Raw genomic sequence first — 18,205 nt, 5'->3', positions numbered from 1 at the left:
ACCGGAGCTGCTCCTTTCCGGGGGGGGGAGGGGCCCGCAGCTACGACGCGTGCGACAGGGACGTTCGCGGCGACATGAAGTCTGCAAATACAGGCGGTGCAGGAACGTCCTTTCTCGGCTCGAGCGGCCCGGCTGCGCCCCGGGTGCAGGGCGCCCTGTGTCCCGCCCCACGCCAGCGCCGGGCCCCGCAGAGCCTCCCGCTAACGCGCTTGCTCCTTGCTCAGCCGTGCTCACCTGACGTTCGCGAGTCCGTGGTAAGTACGATCCTTTTGTTCGCTCCAACGCGGGACTCACACATTCCGCTCCGGTCCCGGAACAAACGTCCCAACGTCGTCTGCGTGAGCATCGCGCAAGGCCCGCCACGCGCCCTGGACTTCGGCCCGGGCCTCGGGCAGCTGCGCGCGTGCGCACACGCCTCCCATACACACACTGCACAGACCACACATACACACACACCTCCCATACACACACCTCACACACGCGCGTGCGCACACGCCTCCCATACACACACCACAGACCACACACACTCACCTCCCATACACACACCACACAGACCACACATACACACACACCTCCCATACACACACACCTCCCATACACACACCACACAGACCACACACACACCTCACACACACTCACCTCCCATACACACACCGCACAGACCACACATACACACACACACCTCACACACGCGCGTGTGCACACGCCTCCCATACACACACCACACAGACCACACATACACACACACCTCACACACGCACGTGTGCACACGCCTCCCATACACACACCGCACAGACCACACATACACACACACCTCCCATACACACACCTCACACACGCGCGTGCGCACACACCTCCCATACACACACCACACAGACCACACACACACACCTCACACACACTCACCTCCCATACACACACCACACAGACCACACATACACACACACCTCACACACGCACGTGTGCACACGCCTCCCATACACACACCGCACAGACCACACATACACACACACCTCCCATACACACACACCACACACGCGCGTGCGCACACACCTCCCATACACACATCACACAGACCACACACACACCCCTCACATACACACACACACCTCCCATACACACACCACACAGAACACACATACACACACACCTCACATATACACACCACACAGAACACACATACACACACCTCCCATACACACACCACACATACCACACTCACACCACACACACACACCTCACATTCACTTACCACACACACACCACACACATAAACCACACTCAAACACACACATACACACACATCCCTCATACACACTGCACACACACACACAGATACAATCGAAAACACATCCAAACTCACACCACATATACACGCCTGTCACACACACGCACACACCACACTGCCAGCGCACACACCCCGCATATACACATGCACCACTCACACACACCACACACATACCACATATACACACATACATAACCCACACGCACATACCACACTGCCAGCACACACACCCCGCATATACACATGCACCACTCACACACACCACACACATACCACATATACACACATACATAACCAGACACTAATAGAAAAACGAAATCTGTGGCGCCTGTTGGTAAAGTACCATGTTTTTTTCTAAATAAACAACAGTGAGATTCAGTTGAAATGTCACGAGCCTGCTTACTACATATCTGTGCAAGAGGAAAAAGGAATTTTCTCCAAGGTTTTGAACCGGTCTGGAGTTTCATGCAGCAGAGTCCTGGCTACTCAAAGTGGGGTCCCCAGACCTTGCACCAGCATCATCTGGGAGTTCGTCAGAAATGCAGAATGTCGGGCCCTGCCCTGGACCCGGGGTTCAGGATTCCATCTGTACAGGCTCCTCAGGGGCTCTCACATGCCTTCCGGGAGGAGAAGCAGTGGGCTCAACCCCGGCGTGCAACCGGGAGCAGGAACTGTCATTTGTCATTGTTCACTTTTTCAAACTATTGCCTATAATTAATTTCTATAACTAACGAGGTTAGCCCACCAATGACTTGGAATCCTTTGGCTAACAGAAGGGATTTGATAGAATTAATCTGTGAAATGGTCAGTTTTTGTGCATCGGTAAACCTCTCAAGTTTACAAAAGTCGACTTTCCCAGCTCATTACGAAGAAACTAAGGTCACCGAAGAATCTAGGGGCCACACCTTACTAATGAGCTGACTCCCTCCAATCTAGTGTCCTGTAACCATAGCAACTCAAATTTGCAGCCGGAGAACACACACATGCGAAAAAGCAAGCAAACTAACAGAAAGGAGTTTTTCCCCTTCTGGTCATGGTTTGCGGTAGCAACAGGTGGGAAAGGTCAAGAAAAGCAAGGATTTGCATCATGGCATAAAAAAGAAACATAGGCAGTAACTATGGAAACCAGACAAAAACCTCAAAAGTGACTTGCAATTGACAAAAGCCAAAGCCACTCTATTTCAGTCACAAAAAAATAAACTATGGGCCAATTCTCCAAAATGGCTGTATTTGTGGAAGACAATAACACAACTGTTTCTCTCAAGCACCATCACACACTGTGTGGTTTGCAGTGGAATTGTTAAATTATATGTTGTAACAACTGGGTTATTTACGTGTGCTCAATCTAGATTTTCATGTATTCTGAAGATACAACAGCCCTGACTTGAGTCAGCTAATTCCTTAGGTGAAAGGTACATTCCCCATCAACTCCTGAAGGTCAGAAGAATGGCATCTCACCAATTTTCAAGACTTGAGAAATTCATGTCACTTCTCAAATACCCAATTTCCACCTAAGGAAGACGAATGATCACAACGATCTTGCCTATTATAAGTTTACTAAGCCAGTCCTCTGTAGATTTCCTATGTAAAGATCAATACACATTTCCACAGTATTTACAAAGAGAAAACAAGGCCGGAAAGCTTAACCACTGACCCCAACCTACTCACTGCCTAGCGATGTCCACCCAGCTCCGTGGCCATAGATGCCCTCCCCCTTTGTATGTTTCCATAGATTTTCCTAGTTATCGGCTGGAAGTGGTCTCTGTTGCTTTCAGATCAGATATTGCTTACTCTTTTTTCAGAGCAGCTTACGCACTACCTGATGTTTAATGGATGCCCAAAAGGAGAAAATGACCACTCTGCTAAAAACAGAGAAAGAGATACTGAATCACAACAGGAGGTAAAAACCATTTTAAATATGAGTCTCTGTGATGTTTTTATAGTCCGGAATGACATGTTTATCTTCCACCTATTTTTTTCATTCCACACAAGAGTAGAAAATATTTTTTGAGCTTGATAAATGAAGGTTCATTTGGGGACAGCTGCTACTTGAATTACTACTCTCAGGGTTAAATTAATAACTGTGGCATATTATAAACACATAAATATAAAGTTGCACGCCATTCTTTCTAGTGTATTTATGTGAGTTTTTGCCTCATTTTCGTGCGTTGGTATTGGGTTTCCCTCCTTTCTCCGTAAAACATGTCACCGCTAATTATCACCGTGTTATTAGGCACTGACAGTGTGCAAATAAAAGCTGACATTGTCTGCACAGCCCTTCCTGGCTGTGGCTTTTTGTAAAGTAACTGTCCTACTTTCAGCTCAGACCTAAAAAGAATTCCAAAACGTTTCAAAGTTAAATGTTTGCATTCTACTTTGAGCATCACACGTGGTTGAGGGATCATCAACCAGAAAACTAAGTTTACGGCAACTGTTTTACGTGGCATTAGAAAAGGGTAACAGTCCTGAACTTTCCCTTGTTCGACTCTGGGTCTGCAAAGTGAGAAAAAGTTTCCCATCACCAAAAGGCAAGAAGAGCCTGAACCAGGGGCTTGACCAAGCCGGTGTCGTTTCAGTTTGGTGCGAATTCCTCATGTGCTCTTTTATTTTCTCTAGCCACGTAATTAGTGCTGCAGCGAAGACTTTCAGGGGTTTACCACTGATCACTCTACATCTCAGTAGAAGGGAAAAGTTTTCAGATACGTTTCCAAAGGCCATGCACGTACTGAAGTCAAGGACTAGCAAACCAGAACCATAAACTACCACGAAATGCATCCACACTATCAAGTTCTGAAACCCTCAGGGCTCAGATAGCAGAGAACATACTAAAACCACACTAAGGCCACAGGAAAGAGAGCTACGACCACACTCAGACCATGCGAAGACAGCTAAGGTCATGCTAAGACCAAGATCATGCCGAGACCAGCCCAGGCTGATTTTTCAGGCCTGTGATCTGATGGAGTTCCGGTGCCTTCTCTCAGATCAGCGTGGCATTTTAATACACCATTCATGACGTCGCTTCCACGGCACCTTTCCTTTTGCTCTAACAGTGCATTTCTGATGGATTTGGGTGCATTTCCCTGCTTGAAACCCATTTTAACCCTCACAGACAAGGCACCTCTGCAAATAAAGTCACAACGCATACAGGAACCCAGAGTTCACAGCTTTGTGAAGCAAAACACTGGAGACAAACAGGGGGTCATCAAGCTCTCACAACATAATCCTCTGAGAAAAAAGATGGCAGAGAAAAAAGCCAAGTGCTATGGGTGCCGATGAACGGTACCCAAGGAAGTCCCATCACCATGGCCTGGCAGTGGCCTTCATTCACCCTGAAATCGGAACCTCTGATTGTAGAGGATCATGGTCTCAATGCCGTGACTTTTCTTTCTGCAAGTCATTCATTCATTTGCTTTCCACGCAATGTTTCCTGAGCACCTACTATGCGCCAGGCACGTTTGTAAGGGCTGAACATACAGTGGAGACAGCAAGCTTCCCACCCTCTTGGGGCCCACCCTCTAGGAAGGAGACAGTAAGCAAACCCACAAACCTATGCGGGATGCCCGTGTGGACGAGCCCCAGGGCAAACAGCAGGACAAAGGGCAGCACACGTGGGGTGGGGAAGAGGCTAAGCAGGAATCGAGATGGGCTCTGGACGGAGGGGACTGGACCCAGCACAGGAGGAAGGAGAACCAGAGGGCTTGGAAAGGGAAGGGGGAAAGGGGCCAGTGCAGGGTGGGGCCCGCTTAAGACCTGTGGAGTCTCCAGTCTTTGGATGTACTGGTTACACCCTATTTAAACGATCTCCGCCAGGTGAACAGAGCCATTAAGCGGTGTTGATGACATATACCCAATAAGTACAACGGTAATGGCACTTCGCCTGTGGGCTTCCTCCCCAAACCCATAAAGTGCAGTCTAGTTGGGAGAAAGGCATGAGACAAACCCAAACCGCGCGACATTCCGCCAGCTCCCTGACCAGCACTCCTCAAACTGTCAAGGACATCACAACCAAGGACGAGATCGAAGAAGTAAGTGCACAGCCTCAAGGAAACCAAGGCAAGACAACGAAACATCACGAAGGATTCTAGACGGGACCCTGGACCAGAGAAAGGATGTGGAAAAGGGGGAAACAGAGGAAGTGCAAACGAAGCCCAGGCTCTGGTTAATCACAGAGTGTTGATGCCCGCTTCTCATGGTGCCCTGCGGACCACGCAGACGTGAGACAGTAACAGGGCAGGGGCCGCACACACAGCACACGGGAACCCTCCTCTGCTCTATCTCGGCAACTTTTCTGTAAATCTAAAACTATCCTAAGATTTTTTTTTTCCTAGGAGAGAGAGAGAGACAGTGTGAGCAGGGGAAGGTCAGAGAGAGAGGGAGTCACAGACTGAAACAGGCTCCAGGCTCTGAGCTGGCAGTCAGCACAGAGCCCGACGCGGGGCTCGAACCCACGAACCGCGAGATCATGACCCAAGCGAAAGTCGGACGCTTAACCGACTAAGCCACCCAGGTGCCCCTAAAACTATCCTAAAATTTTTAAAAATTTATTTTGTTTAAAAATATACAAAGGTCCTCTGTCTAGAAATAATGAGTCTGGAATACAAAGGTAAGAAAAAAAAAAGTGATGATAAATACACAACAACACTGGAAGCTAATTATTCAGCATTTAATGCCTCTCTGCATATTCCTGCCAAGTGGTTTATCAATCCCATTAGAGGCCTCAAAGGCAGCCCATTCCATTTCTTTATAAGTCTACATGATTAAGGTTGATTTCCCTCATTGATCCGTGTTCTTCCCTCGGGGCCACAAGTGACCAGAAAATCTCCCTGTCCCGCGTCAACAATCCATCCAGTCTTGGGTGAGAAAGCTCTTCAACTCAAGCCCTGCTTCGCCTCGGCTGAGTTCTGAACTTCCCTGCGCCAACAGTGTGTGGTCACTGTGTCCCTCACATGCCCGTGGTTATCACCTCTCCAAGGAGGGGGCCTGGCATCCTCCAGGGAGGAGGTGACAGGTGAGCCTGCCTGCATGATGACCCTGTAGGGCCGCAGATGTCTGAGGGGACACCCCGGTAGCTGCAGCCACGCCTATCCCCGGGACTTCCTTCACCTTTCCTGGGGTTCCAGAGCCCCTGAGCGCTCCGCCTGTTGGCTGAGGACCATGACTGCCCGGAGCTCCAGGACACAGGCTCGGACAGCCTCCTGTCCTAAAAGGCCCCATCTGCACGGAGAGAATCTGCCCTCAGACCTCACTTCCTCCCCCTGCAGCACCTTCCCAGCCACACACAGGATCCACGTGCGTGGATTACCCCAAAAGGGTTCTGACAACTTCCAGGGAGAAAGGCAAGATCGGGCTGCCGTGATAAATGATCTCAGGCCTCCGCAGCGCCGGGTTATAGGTACAAGAGAGAAAATGGAGCAAAGGCAATGGGCAGATAGCAAATAAAGGGAGGTGTGTCTCAAACAATGCCTCATTCTCCCAAACGGTTTCAACCCAAATGAAGGGCTTTAACCTGGGAAGTCAAACCACACCCTGGTGTTTCATCGTAACTACAAAATTAACGATATTTAGCAAAAGTGAAGTCTAAATTTGGTCTCCAACAACAACTCAGCCTCTCCCTTTTATGTTTTAATTGCAGACTTTCTACACAGTTCTTTTTGGGTTTTTTTAAGGTTTATTTATTTTTGAGAGGGAGAAATAGACAGAGTGTGAGCAGGGGAGGGGCAGAGAGAGAGGGAGACACAGAATCCGAAGCAGCTCCAGGCTCTGAGCTGTCAGCACAGAGCCCGATGTGGGGCTCGAACTCACAACCATGAGATCATGACCTGAGCTGAAGTCGGATGTTTAGCGGACTGAGCCACCCAGGCGTCCCTCTACACAGTTCCTGATGGAGTAGGTCTTCAGCTGACATTGAATTCGCACAGCCTCTGCGTGGTTTGGACAGATGCGGTGCCTAATGCTATTTAAACAGCGGCTTCTTGAAGGTAATTTTTTTCTCTTCCAAGCTATTATGCACACGCATATTTTGAGCTTAAGTAAGATAAAGATACAATTTTACAAGATAAAGCAATTAGTAAGCAATAGAGGTGATTTGATTTATAGAGCTAATCCAAGTATGTTTAAATCTATTATAAGCTGAAGAAATCTGTTCTTTATTTAGATAAAACAGGAATTACCTCTCCCACTCAAGAGGAAAATGAAATTGAAAAATGAAACATACAGAAAGGAACTGTGTAATCAATCACCAAACTGAGTCCCCACAAAGGACAATTACGATTTGAGTAGAAGTAAATGTATTTTAAATGTCTAAATGTCACCCTCTTTTGCAGAGCCTTATCTTATTATCACAGTCCTGTTAAGAGACGGAAGCTCCCATCCTACCCCCTCTCTTAAGAGAAAGTGGTTTCAATTTCTAAAATGACAAACTTAATCATGCTCACGAATCCCGTAAAATGCAGAGACTGCAAACGTTTATAGAGTGAGAAGCCTTCATCGCGTATTTTTCAAATCTTAGCTCTAAGTGGAAGCCTTCTGGATCATGTAAAATTGTTTACAAAACCTCAGAAATCAAAGCCATTAAGCACAATCTAAGTGCCTAAATTATTACACATATGTATAAAAAGATACAAGGAGGGCGCAAAGGGAAGGGGACAGGACCCTGTTCCTGAGGGGACTTATCACGGATCTGTCATCACTGCGGCATCAAACCACTGCTGGTGGACCCTCCTGTGATCTGGAAGAAATGGCTCCCAAGCAAACTGAAATCAGCAAATAATTAGTAAGCACTCAAAAGCTTAAGTCTCCATTCTCAGTCCAAAGCAAGTAACTCAGGACCATCTTCAGGGGCAGAAAAGCTCTCTGTAGACTTGCTGGCTTCTACCAGGATGCCAGCAAGGTGCCAACAACCCCAGTGCTGGGCGCTCCGCATCACTCCCTTATGGACGCTGTGCTGCACCGAATAGTGGAATCCTGCCCCCCAAAATCGTGTCTACCTGCAACTTCAGAACGTTACGTGATTTGGAAATAAGGTTTTTGCAGATGTCATTATTAGTTAAGATAAGAGCACTCCAGGGGCAGCTAGGTGGCTCAGTTGGTTAAGCATCTGACTTGGGCTCAGGTCATGATCTCACAGTCCGTGAGTTCGAGCCCCGTGTCGGGGTCTGTGCTGATAGCTCAGAGGCTGGAGCGTGTTTCAGATTCTGTGTCTCCCTCTCTCTCTGCCCCTCCCCTGCTTACACTTTATCTCTGTCTCTCCCTCAAAAATAAATAAACATTAAAAGTATTTTAAAAAAAAAAAAAAGATGAGATCACTCCAGATTAGAATGAGCCCTAATCCACAAATGATGTCCTTCTAAAAAGAGACAGATGTGAGGCCACATGGTGACTGAGGTGGAGCCCAGAGTGATGCATTACAAAATAAGAACAGCACGACCGGGGGGCAACCGGAATCTGGGAAGAGCAACAGAGAGATCCTCCCTCAGAGCCTCCAGAAGGAAGCAACCCTGCCCACACCTGATTTCAGACCGTTAAGGGAGCGCCAGGAAACAAATACAGATGGCAACACCAGCCACGGCGATGATAATGAGCACCCCCTTGGTCATGGTACAAGGACTTAGCAAATCTCAATGGTTATTAATGTAATTACAAATATACCCATAAACACTCTTCAGGGTAACCGAGGGAACATGTAATAATCTATGGTTTAGGGGGCCCCTGGGAGGATCGGTTGAGCTCCAACTTTGGCTCAGGTCATGATCTCACGGTTCTTGTGCTCTCTCAGAAATAAATAAAACCTTTAGGGGCACCTGGGTGGCTCAGCCGGTTAAGCGTCCAACTTCGGCTCAGGTCGTGATCTCATGGTTCGTGGTTCGAGTCCCGCATCAGGTTCTGTGCTGGCAACTCAGAGCCTGGAGCCTGCTTCAGATTCTGTATCTCCCTTTCTCTCTGACCCTCCCCTGCTCACGCTGTCTCTCTCTGTCTCTCTCTGTCTCTCTCTCTCTCTCTCTGAAATAAATAAAACGATAAAAAAATTTTTTAAAGAAATAAATAAAACCTTTTAAAAATAAATAAACTATGCATTTTCTTTCAGCGAAGGGATTTTGAGTTTAGGGTTCTGCATTTCAAATACTTATTAAACATGTATCTATTGCATGACCAACATATATCAGGGTTTGACTTGGACCCCATAAAAAGAGAAAAACAAGCTAATACCAAACACACAGGGAGGGAGAATAAGAGAGACGCAGATGTATCTGGAGTAGAAATGAGACACATTCAGATGATAAAGAGATTCACAGCAAGGTATCCAATATGTTACCTTGAATCACATGAAACGGGCAATAGCTGACCATTTTGGAACTACAAAAATAGCTATCCATAGGTTTTACGCCAAGGGTCAAAAACTACAGCCTGCGGGCCAAATCTGGCCCCCGGCTTATTTGTGTAAATAAAGTTTTATTGGAGCGCAGCCAGGCAACCCCTTAGCATGATGCCAATGGCTGCTTTCATACTGGGACAGCCCGACTGAATGAGTAGTCAGATATGTAGACCTCAAAGCCTAAAACGTCTGCCAGTTGACCTGTTAAAAGAAAACTTTATGAATCCCTGATTTCACCTAATTTTTACATGAAACAAATGGCAATTGCAGCAAAGGCGACAGAATTTCAGGAGCAGGCGAGACCGGTACAAAGCACTCCCGGAGCCCAGGCCGCACTCGGGACTTGACTAGGAGCTGGATTCTGAGCCAGAAGGTTCCAGGGCTCCTCAAGCGAGGGCAACACATAAAAGACTGTGCTGGGTCTCGGGCCCCAAAAGCCAGGGGCACCGGCAAGCAGGGAGACAACCCGGAATGTCCCCACTCACTTCCAAGCGCTGCCTCTGCCGGGACTCCTCAGGGAAGAGGAACGAGAAGGAGAAAAGTTTGGGAAGGTTCCAGAGAAGCCGAGATTCCTTGTACAGCAGACTGAGAAATGGTGTCTTTTTCCTTTAAGCACGAATCATTGGAGGGGCCGGGCAGCAGTAGGACAGAGCATTATATCAGGAAGACGGAGGTCTAGAGACACGGAATAACTGAATCTAGAGCAAAAAAAAATTGCACTGTTTGGAATACCTGTCTTTGTAGCTCTTTATAGGGCCATAATGTAAAAAAAAGTAATTATTCCACTGACTGCAGGAATTATAATTCTATTTTTAATTTTTTTAATGTTTATTTACTTTTGACAGAGAGAGAGACACAGGTGTGAGCAGGGGAGGGGCAGAGAGAGGGAGCCACAGAATCCGAAGCAGGTTCCAGGCTCCGAGCTGTCGGAACAGAGCCCGATGTAGGGATCGAACTCACAGACCATGAGATCATGCCCTGAGCTGAAGTCGGACGCTTAACCGACTGAGCCACCCAGGTGCTCCGCAGGAATTATAATTTTAAAAATTATGGAGAGCTCCAGAGAATTGGGAACCCCCTTGGGGTTATTAATAGCCAGAAAAGTAATCAAAAGGAGCAGTTTCTCATTAAATGCCACAAACTTCATCCAAACTGTGACCTTCTGTAAGACGTGTTATTGTATGTTGAGTTGCAAATGCTTCCCAAGGTCAAATAAATACTGTAAAGGAAGGGGGGTGTGCCTGAGTCAGGAAAGTCCCCCTCTTCTCCACGCACATCAATTAACTAAGAGCACAGCCATTTAAGTTCAGGATTAAGCTAGAAAGCCAGGTGGGATGCATGTGTATCAAGCAATACGTAAACAGATATTTATGTATTTGTATATCCGAGATTAAGGATATCTTAGACCCCATTTATGAGGACTGTCCCAGGATAATACAGTTTACTGATTTTACCAAAACTAATTCATAGCAGATACAGGTGTATTTACTTATATAAACCAGCATTCTGCGACCCGGTGAAGATGTCCACTCAAACGACAAGAATTATCGAGTTTAAAGAGACAGACATAGAACACAGTTGCTGAGTTTCTAATGGAAATACTGTCTGCCCTTAGTTAAGCCCCAAAGTAATTTCCTCCCGAGAGCCATCAGTCCGGAAGGTTTGACTTCAAGTTAGAAGTTCAGTCCCTGGTCCCTCCTCCCTCCACACTGGATGTGGGAAAAGCATGGCCGTCAAATGGCCAGGATTTTGATCCCGTTTCAGCACATGATCATACATCTGGCCACGCGATCTGTGCCATCCCTGCTGAGCTTTATGTGACTATGTGACTCCTCCATAAATGTAGTGCAGGGCTGACCGTGACTTTGGCGAGACCTAGCATCCCGCTCAAAAGCTCTTTCCAGGCATTAGGGAAAACCATGGAGCTTTGAACTTCTCTCATTCTTCCCTGTGCTGGCAGGAGTAGCTGTCACAAAACCAACCAGCCGAAAATAGATGTCAGTGCTATCACCCTGGGGGGCCACGCTCTCCTTTGGGCGTTGGAACAATGGGAGCACTGGTAACGGGGAGGGAGACGAGGCACAGTACCCAGCCTGAGTGAGCTCAGCCACCGCCTCTAAGCCTGGACAGTGGGGAGCATCGCGTGGGGCGGCATAGGGCCCCCTCCGCCAGGGGGCACTGAAGCCTCGGAAGGATGCGGCCAGCTGTCAGCACTCCTCAGGACACAAGCCCTCCTCCATCCCCTCAACCCCCCCATGGGAGGAAGCCAGCTCAGAGCAGAAGGCGAGCAAACCTGCGACCCGGTCCACGCAGCAGGACCTCCTGAGCCTGGAGAAGGCTCCAGAGAGGATTCCGGGGGAAAGCAGAAGACACCCAGCACAAACGGATGAGAAATCACTAAGCATTTTTTTTTTTCTGTTTCCTACCATCAAGTGATATTTACTTCTGTTGCAAACTCAAGCAACAATTCCCAGCCGTGATTTTATTTTTGGCAAATTCCTTCCTCTTCCCACCTCCCTCCTACCGCTCTGCGTGGGCATTCCTGAGCAGGTGACCGAACAGAGGAGCCGATCCAAGGGCATCGTGCAGTGTGCTTTGAAGTAAAGGAAGATGTTAACCCACACCTGGGCTTGGCAAGAGACTGTCTGTTCACCACACAAACACTTTCTAACACTGTAGAGTGCTCACTATAGAGCAAGCAATTCACAAGCACCCCCATCTCTAATCTTCACAGAAGGCCTGCCAGGCAGGAAAGGCTCTTACCCTTTCAGAACTGAGGAGAGTGGGGCCCAGAGAGATTGAGATGCTCCTCAGATTCTTCTAGAACTGAGCTACCAACCCAGCCACTCCAACCCCAAATCTACTCTGGTAACTGCTACAATTCATGCTGCCTCATAATCATATTGAAAAGATCCAGGGGCGCCTGGGTGGCTCCATCGGTTAAGCGTCCGACTTCAGCTCTCAGGTCATGATCTCATGGTCTGTGGGTTCGAGCCCCGCGTCGGGCTCTGTGCTAACAGCTAGCTCAGAGCCTGAAGCCTGTTTCAGATTCGGTGTCTCCCTCTCTCTCTCTGACCCTCCCCTGCTCACACTGTCTCTCTCTCTCTCAGAAAGAAATAAAAAACATTTTAAAAATGAATACACATTTTTAAAAAAAGATCCACAGGACTTTGATATTTAAGGGTATCCTGCAACTAATCTTCATTGTGGAGTTTAAAAAAAAAAAAAAGCATTTCAATGGGAAAAAAAGGATCTTTCATTTTGTAATTTGTAAGTTTGACATCTGCATGTTATATTTGCTAAAGTACCCATGTGCTGGCTTCCAAGTCCTGTCTTTATAGAAATGACGTCAAGGAGGATTGACCTTAGCAAGTGAGCACACATTTATTTTGTCGGTTTCTATACACTGCACGTAAGGAATGATGTGGCAGATGTGACTTTTCCACAGATGGCCTCCACACCGTCTCCCGCCCCACATGCTCTGTGCGTGCCTTGGCCCTTGCCCATCGCGATGCACTCGGTTTCTCCTGCCCGAGACTCCAGGCGAGCCCGGAGTCATGCCCAACAGCGGAAGGAGCCAGTTCTGGGCAAGGCCTTCAATGGCCCGGAAACATGTGCTTCCTGCCCGTTGAATCCCATGCCTTCATGTGAGAGGAGGGAAGCCACACGGAAGAAGCGTCGGGCCCCAGGCCTGTGCGGGAATCCAGCTTAAACATCCAGCTCTGGGAAGCCTCTGATGATGCGACGGCCACCTTGTGAGAGGCCCGAGGAGAACCACCCAGCTGAGCCCAGCCTCGTGCAGGACTGAGACAGGGAGTAACAACTTAATGTCCGTGGCCGCTGAGTTGGGGGATCATGTATGGCACGGCCAAAGATCATGGAAACAAATAGAGGCATCAATGTACGATGTACACTGAGACGAACTGCATCCCCTACAGGTGAAGTGACCCTTCAACGACATGGGTTTGGACAGGTTCTTTTGTTGATAACTATAGTACAGTGCTGTAAATATATTTCCCCTTCCTTATGATTTTCTTGATGACATTTTCTTTTCTCTAGCTTACCTCACTGTAAGAATACAGTATATATGGAATGTATTAATCAACTATTTATGTGATTGGCAAGGCTTCTCATGAACAGAATGCTGTCAGTGGTCAGGTTTGGGGGAGCCAAAAATTATATGCAGATTTCTGACTCTGTGGGGGGCCGGGGTCATTGTCACCAAGCCCCACCCCACATTTCCAAAGGCTTATTGTATTTACTTCGGAGAAGAGAGTCAAGATAAGAGGAGCCTAGAAATAAGAGAACTAAATTATTTGCCTCTGTTCCCTGGTATTAAATCAATTTCACCTGGGAGCCAGGCAGCTCTGGATTTCGGGAGGACCCAGTTCTAGAAGTGTGAAAAGCCTTCGTGATTAGGTAGCTCTCAAGAGACGGTGATTCTATTTGCAAGACTTTGTACTTCTGGAAGTCCCCAGCAAGAGGCAGAGGGGCAGCGTTTCCGCGTGTCGAGCCTGGTGGAGCGCTGCATCCAGACGGCTCTGGCTACGACGATCTTTCCCCCAGTTCTAAGAGCGCACAGCTGTCAGCCACACCGCCGTCTGGGGAGCCACGTAAGGATGGCAGCCAGGCCCTGGGTGAGAAGAGCCACCCGCCCCACGGTGCCAGCCACTCACACTGTGGCTGCCCCGTATTACGAAACACAAGCCCTCGCAGCCTTCTCTATCTAGGGCAGCCAGGCTTGTCAGCGCCTTTCCAAGAAGTGAGGGTACCACTTGGCCGGCCCCCCAGAGGCAGCCGGCCTCTGCCCGGCAGCTGGGCACCCGCTCTCCCCCTGACTGTTCCCCCACCCACCAACGGCTCCTCCCAACAGCTTCAGGATACAGGACTGCGGCCTTTATTTCAAGCTAAGCTACTGAGCCGCAATTCCCACTAATAAACTGCAATTAGAACAAAATAAAACATGCAAGCTGTGTGTGCCAGGAGTATTTCAGATGCTGACCTACAGGTCTCTGCCAATCCTGTTAAGCCATCTACGGAATCAGTGCCGGAATTTTTTTTTTTTTTTTCAAATTATAAACTAGTAACATGCTTTCAAATACTGGCCTCCTCCTCCTCCTATTTGAATCCTCATAAAATTCCATGGGTATATTTGGAAGTTAGTAGGAAGCCAGCCTTCATTTATTCATTCATTCTGTTTAAAGCTCTTCCCAAGAAGGGGAGGTGGGGATTGTGAACCAAAAGTTTATTGGGCTCCATCCTTTCTCCTCCTTCCGTACCCAGATCCTCACTGCTTGTACTCTCCCTTGGGTCACGTGGGACAGGAGCTTTCAGAATAGTTATCCGGAACTTAAGCACCATGAAACGCAGAGGGTGTCAAGTTCAAATAGACTCAGTATGGTACCCATAACCTCTAGAGAGAAGGGAGCTTTAGTTCCTCTGAAGTCAGGGAAAGAGCTAGGAAGACAGAGAGGCCGCTAAAGGGCACGGACAAGCAGAAGGCAGACTCTTCACCCCCCTTGCTGCTCTGGACCTGTGCGATCTCCGGCTTTCTCCGGCGCAACTGTTGGCAGAGATGTGTATTCCCAAGTGCAGTTGGCAATTCTTTGCTGCACTGGGTTAAACCAAGAAGGGACAGACCATGATAGCCCGTGTGTTTGAAGATGGAAAGATGGAGAGAGGGAGGGAGGGAGGGAGGAGGAGAGGAGAGGAGAAGGAAAGAAGGGAAGGGGAAGGGAAGAAAAGAAAAGAAAACAAAACAAACGAAAAGAACAGAGAAACCCTGTGCACACAGGGCTGCAGGTGACAACGGGGAGCCCATATTCAGGAGCCACGTTTTTTACAGGTGGAGGATTCCACAGCTGCATAGAAACTGATAGACAATTATAACATAAACACATTTGTCCAAATTAAACACCCAAAGGGCAATAACACCCATAATTTGCAAAGTCTTCACATCTGAAACGACACCCCGGCAAAACAAACAAACAAAACCTCCTTGGTAGTAATCTCTTGTTCCAAAACTACTTGCCAAAATTGATGTCCAAACAAGGTACTTCTGGTTCAGGTTCACACAAAGGGGAAAAAGGAAGGAAGCAGAACGAAAGTGCGTTAATCCTTCTGGTTCACAAACACTATGCAGAGAAGTGACAGACGGGCCACGTGCACACCCCACTCGAGACACGTGAGCAGACAGTGGCATCCGACGTAACCCACGGATCCACCACTCGGTGCAGACAAAGCAGCATTCAGGGTACAGAAGGCCGCTTGTGAAAGACAGAAAGGGCCCTTCTCCAGAAGCACACAGTCTGGGGATGCTGACCAACACGCTCGAACCCCGTAACAAGAAGCTCCTGCACAATCGCAGACGCTGCTCGGGGGCTGGATGTCTGAGCGCACAGCAGGTAAGTGGAATAAGCAGCGCACAGTAGGTGAGCAGNGGGGTGAGCGCGCAGCAGGTGACCAGGGTGGGTGAGCAGGAGGTGAGCGGAATAGGCAAGCACGCAGCAGGTGAGCGGGGTGGGTGAGCGCACAGTGGGTGAGCGGAATAGGCGAGTGCGCAGCAGGCCAGCCGGGCAGGTGACGGCACAGGAGAGCGGCACCCTGCGCAGAGGCTCCCGGGCCCGTTGGGGGGGGGGGGCTCTCTGGCAGCCTTGTGACCTCACTCTGCTCCAGAGCCAATTCTCCTGTTCCATCCGGGGCTCTTCCATTTCAGGAAAGTCTTATTTCTCTTCCTGACCACAAGGTGCATGAACCCCTTGAAAAGGGAGTCCCGCAGCGCGCATGGATTCTTCGAGTCTGTCCTGGCAAACACCGCGAAGCACACCGCACCTGGCGGCCCTGCGATGCGAGCCGGTGGGCTGGTCACACAGGGGCCTGGGCATCTAAGCTCCCTGATAGTCCCCCAGCGGTGGCTGTAAACTTCCTAAAGGCCCAGAAAGGAAGTCCATGAACACCTGGATCCTTACGTATCTGGAAGCTCCTCACTTTCAGGCCCTCTCCACTCCTAGAGAACGAGTCTGAGGACACCACCCCTCTGCGGCAGGTGCTCTGAGAGTGCGGCTGTGCGTCTTGGGCAGGGTGGTCCGACCTCGGGTCCAGGCCGCCTGGGCGCGCCCCTTCCAACCCCGACTGCTTCCTTAGCCCCTAAGTGAGGAAGCAGCAGTCAGGGCACGAGACAAGCGCACTGTCCCAGCTGCAGCCAGCCTCCCTCTTCCAGCCGCTATCACAGCCCTCCTGGGTCCGGGTCCTGCACAATCCTCAGGGTTTGAATGAACCTGAAGCCTCGTTCAAGTTCTTGAAAATATCCACCAAGGGAGCAGAAACCATCTCTGTCGTATACACACTGTATTCCCAGGGCACGGCTTGGGCTCTGGCACAAAGGAAGTTTCTGGTAATCATTGTTTAGGTAACCGAATGCTACCTTTCATCCATGGGCTCCTCCAGACTACAATAAAAAGAAACAGCCCACAGTATAATGGCACCCCTGGGTAAGCCCTTAAGAACATACTATGGGGTTCCTGGGCAGCTCAGTCCACTACTCCTGACTCTTGGTTTCAACCCAGGTCATGATCTCATGGTTCATAGGATTCAGGTGCAGAGCCTGCTTGGGATTCTCTGCCTCCCTCTCTTTCTGTCTCTCTCTCTCTCTCTCTCTCTCTCAAAAATAAATAAATAAACATTAAAAAAGGAAAAGAAGTAGAAGAACATAGTAAGTCAATCTTTCTAGGAGGGTTTAGAAAAACCCCTGCCTAGAGACAAACACCGGACAGCCTCCGTTTCTTCCAAATTCTGGAGCTGTATGGAATGGCTGTATCAGTGAGGAGGCCCGCAACATTCAACATATAAGACACTGTAATTCAACCAAAGGCACTGCCCTTCCTTTGAATCAAATCAACTTCCTGTCTGCCAAGTCAGTTTGAATTTAGACAACAGAAAGGCTTGTCAGAATAAAACTGTTAAAAATTAGCTCACCTTCTTGTAAATTATGGATTACTTTACAAGCAAACAAACAACACAAAGCAACCTTGGGGAGAAACAGTAATCAACAACCACCACCAAGAACAACTGTACACTACATATATATTTAATAATAAAGTGTTTCTCCAGACATAAGAAAACGGAAATAGAATTCTTTCAAGGCAAATTGGTCATCCGGCTCTCACAGGATTGGGGGCATCGTGTGTAAGATCTTTTCAGGAGGGTAACTATATCTCTTCTTTTTTCCACAGATTAAAGTCCACTGTGATTAGCAAGACTTTCCAGCCCAAAAGGGTCCTCCTTTGACCTTTTTTTCATGTAAACAAAACAGAAGAGGGGGAAGGGAGATCTCAGCTGTTCACCTCTATACCCCTACCAATAACATAAAAATACCCCTGTTAGGTTTTTAACACCTAACCCCTGTTAGGTCCTAATCATCAAGGCACCATCATCTTCCAATAGCCTGAATTGCTCCAAATTTTATCAGCACCCACTCTGCCTAGCTCCAAAGTCCATAGCTTCTGACCTCTTTGTTCACAGTGAGAGGTGACCCCTTTGTTATCTCC

Source organism: Crocuta crocuta, unplaced genomic scaffold, assembly GCF_008692635.1.
Source record: "Crocuta crocuta isolate KB4526 unplaced genomic scaffold, BGI_CrCroc_1.0 scaffold89, whole genome shotgun sequence".
Taxonomy (NCBI): Eukaryota; Metazoa; Chordata; class Mammalia; order Carnivora; family Hyaenidae; genus Crocuta; species Crocuta crocuta.
Note: the sequence above shows the minus strand (reverse complement) of the source record.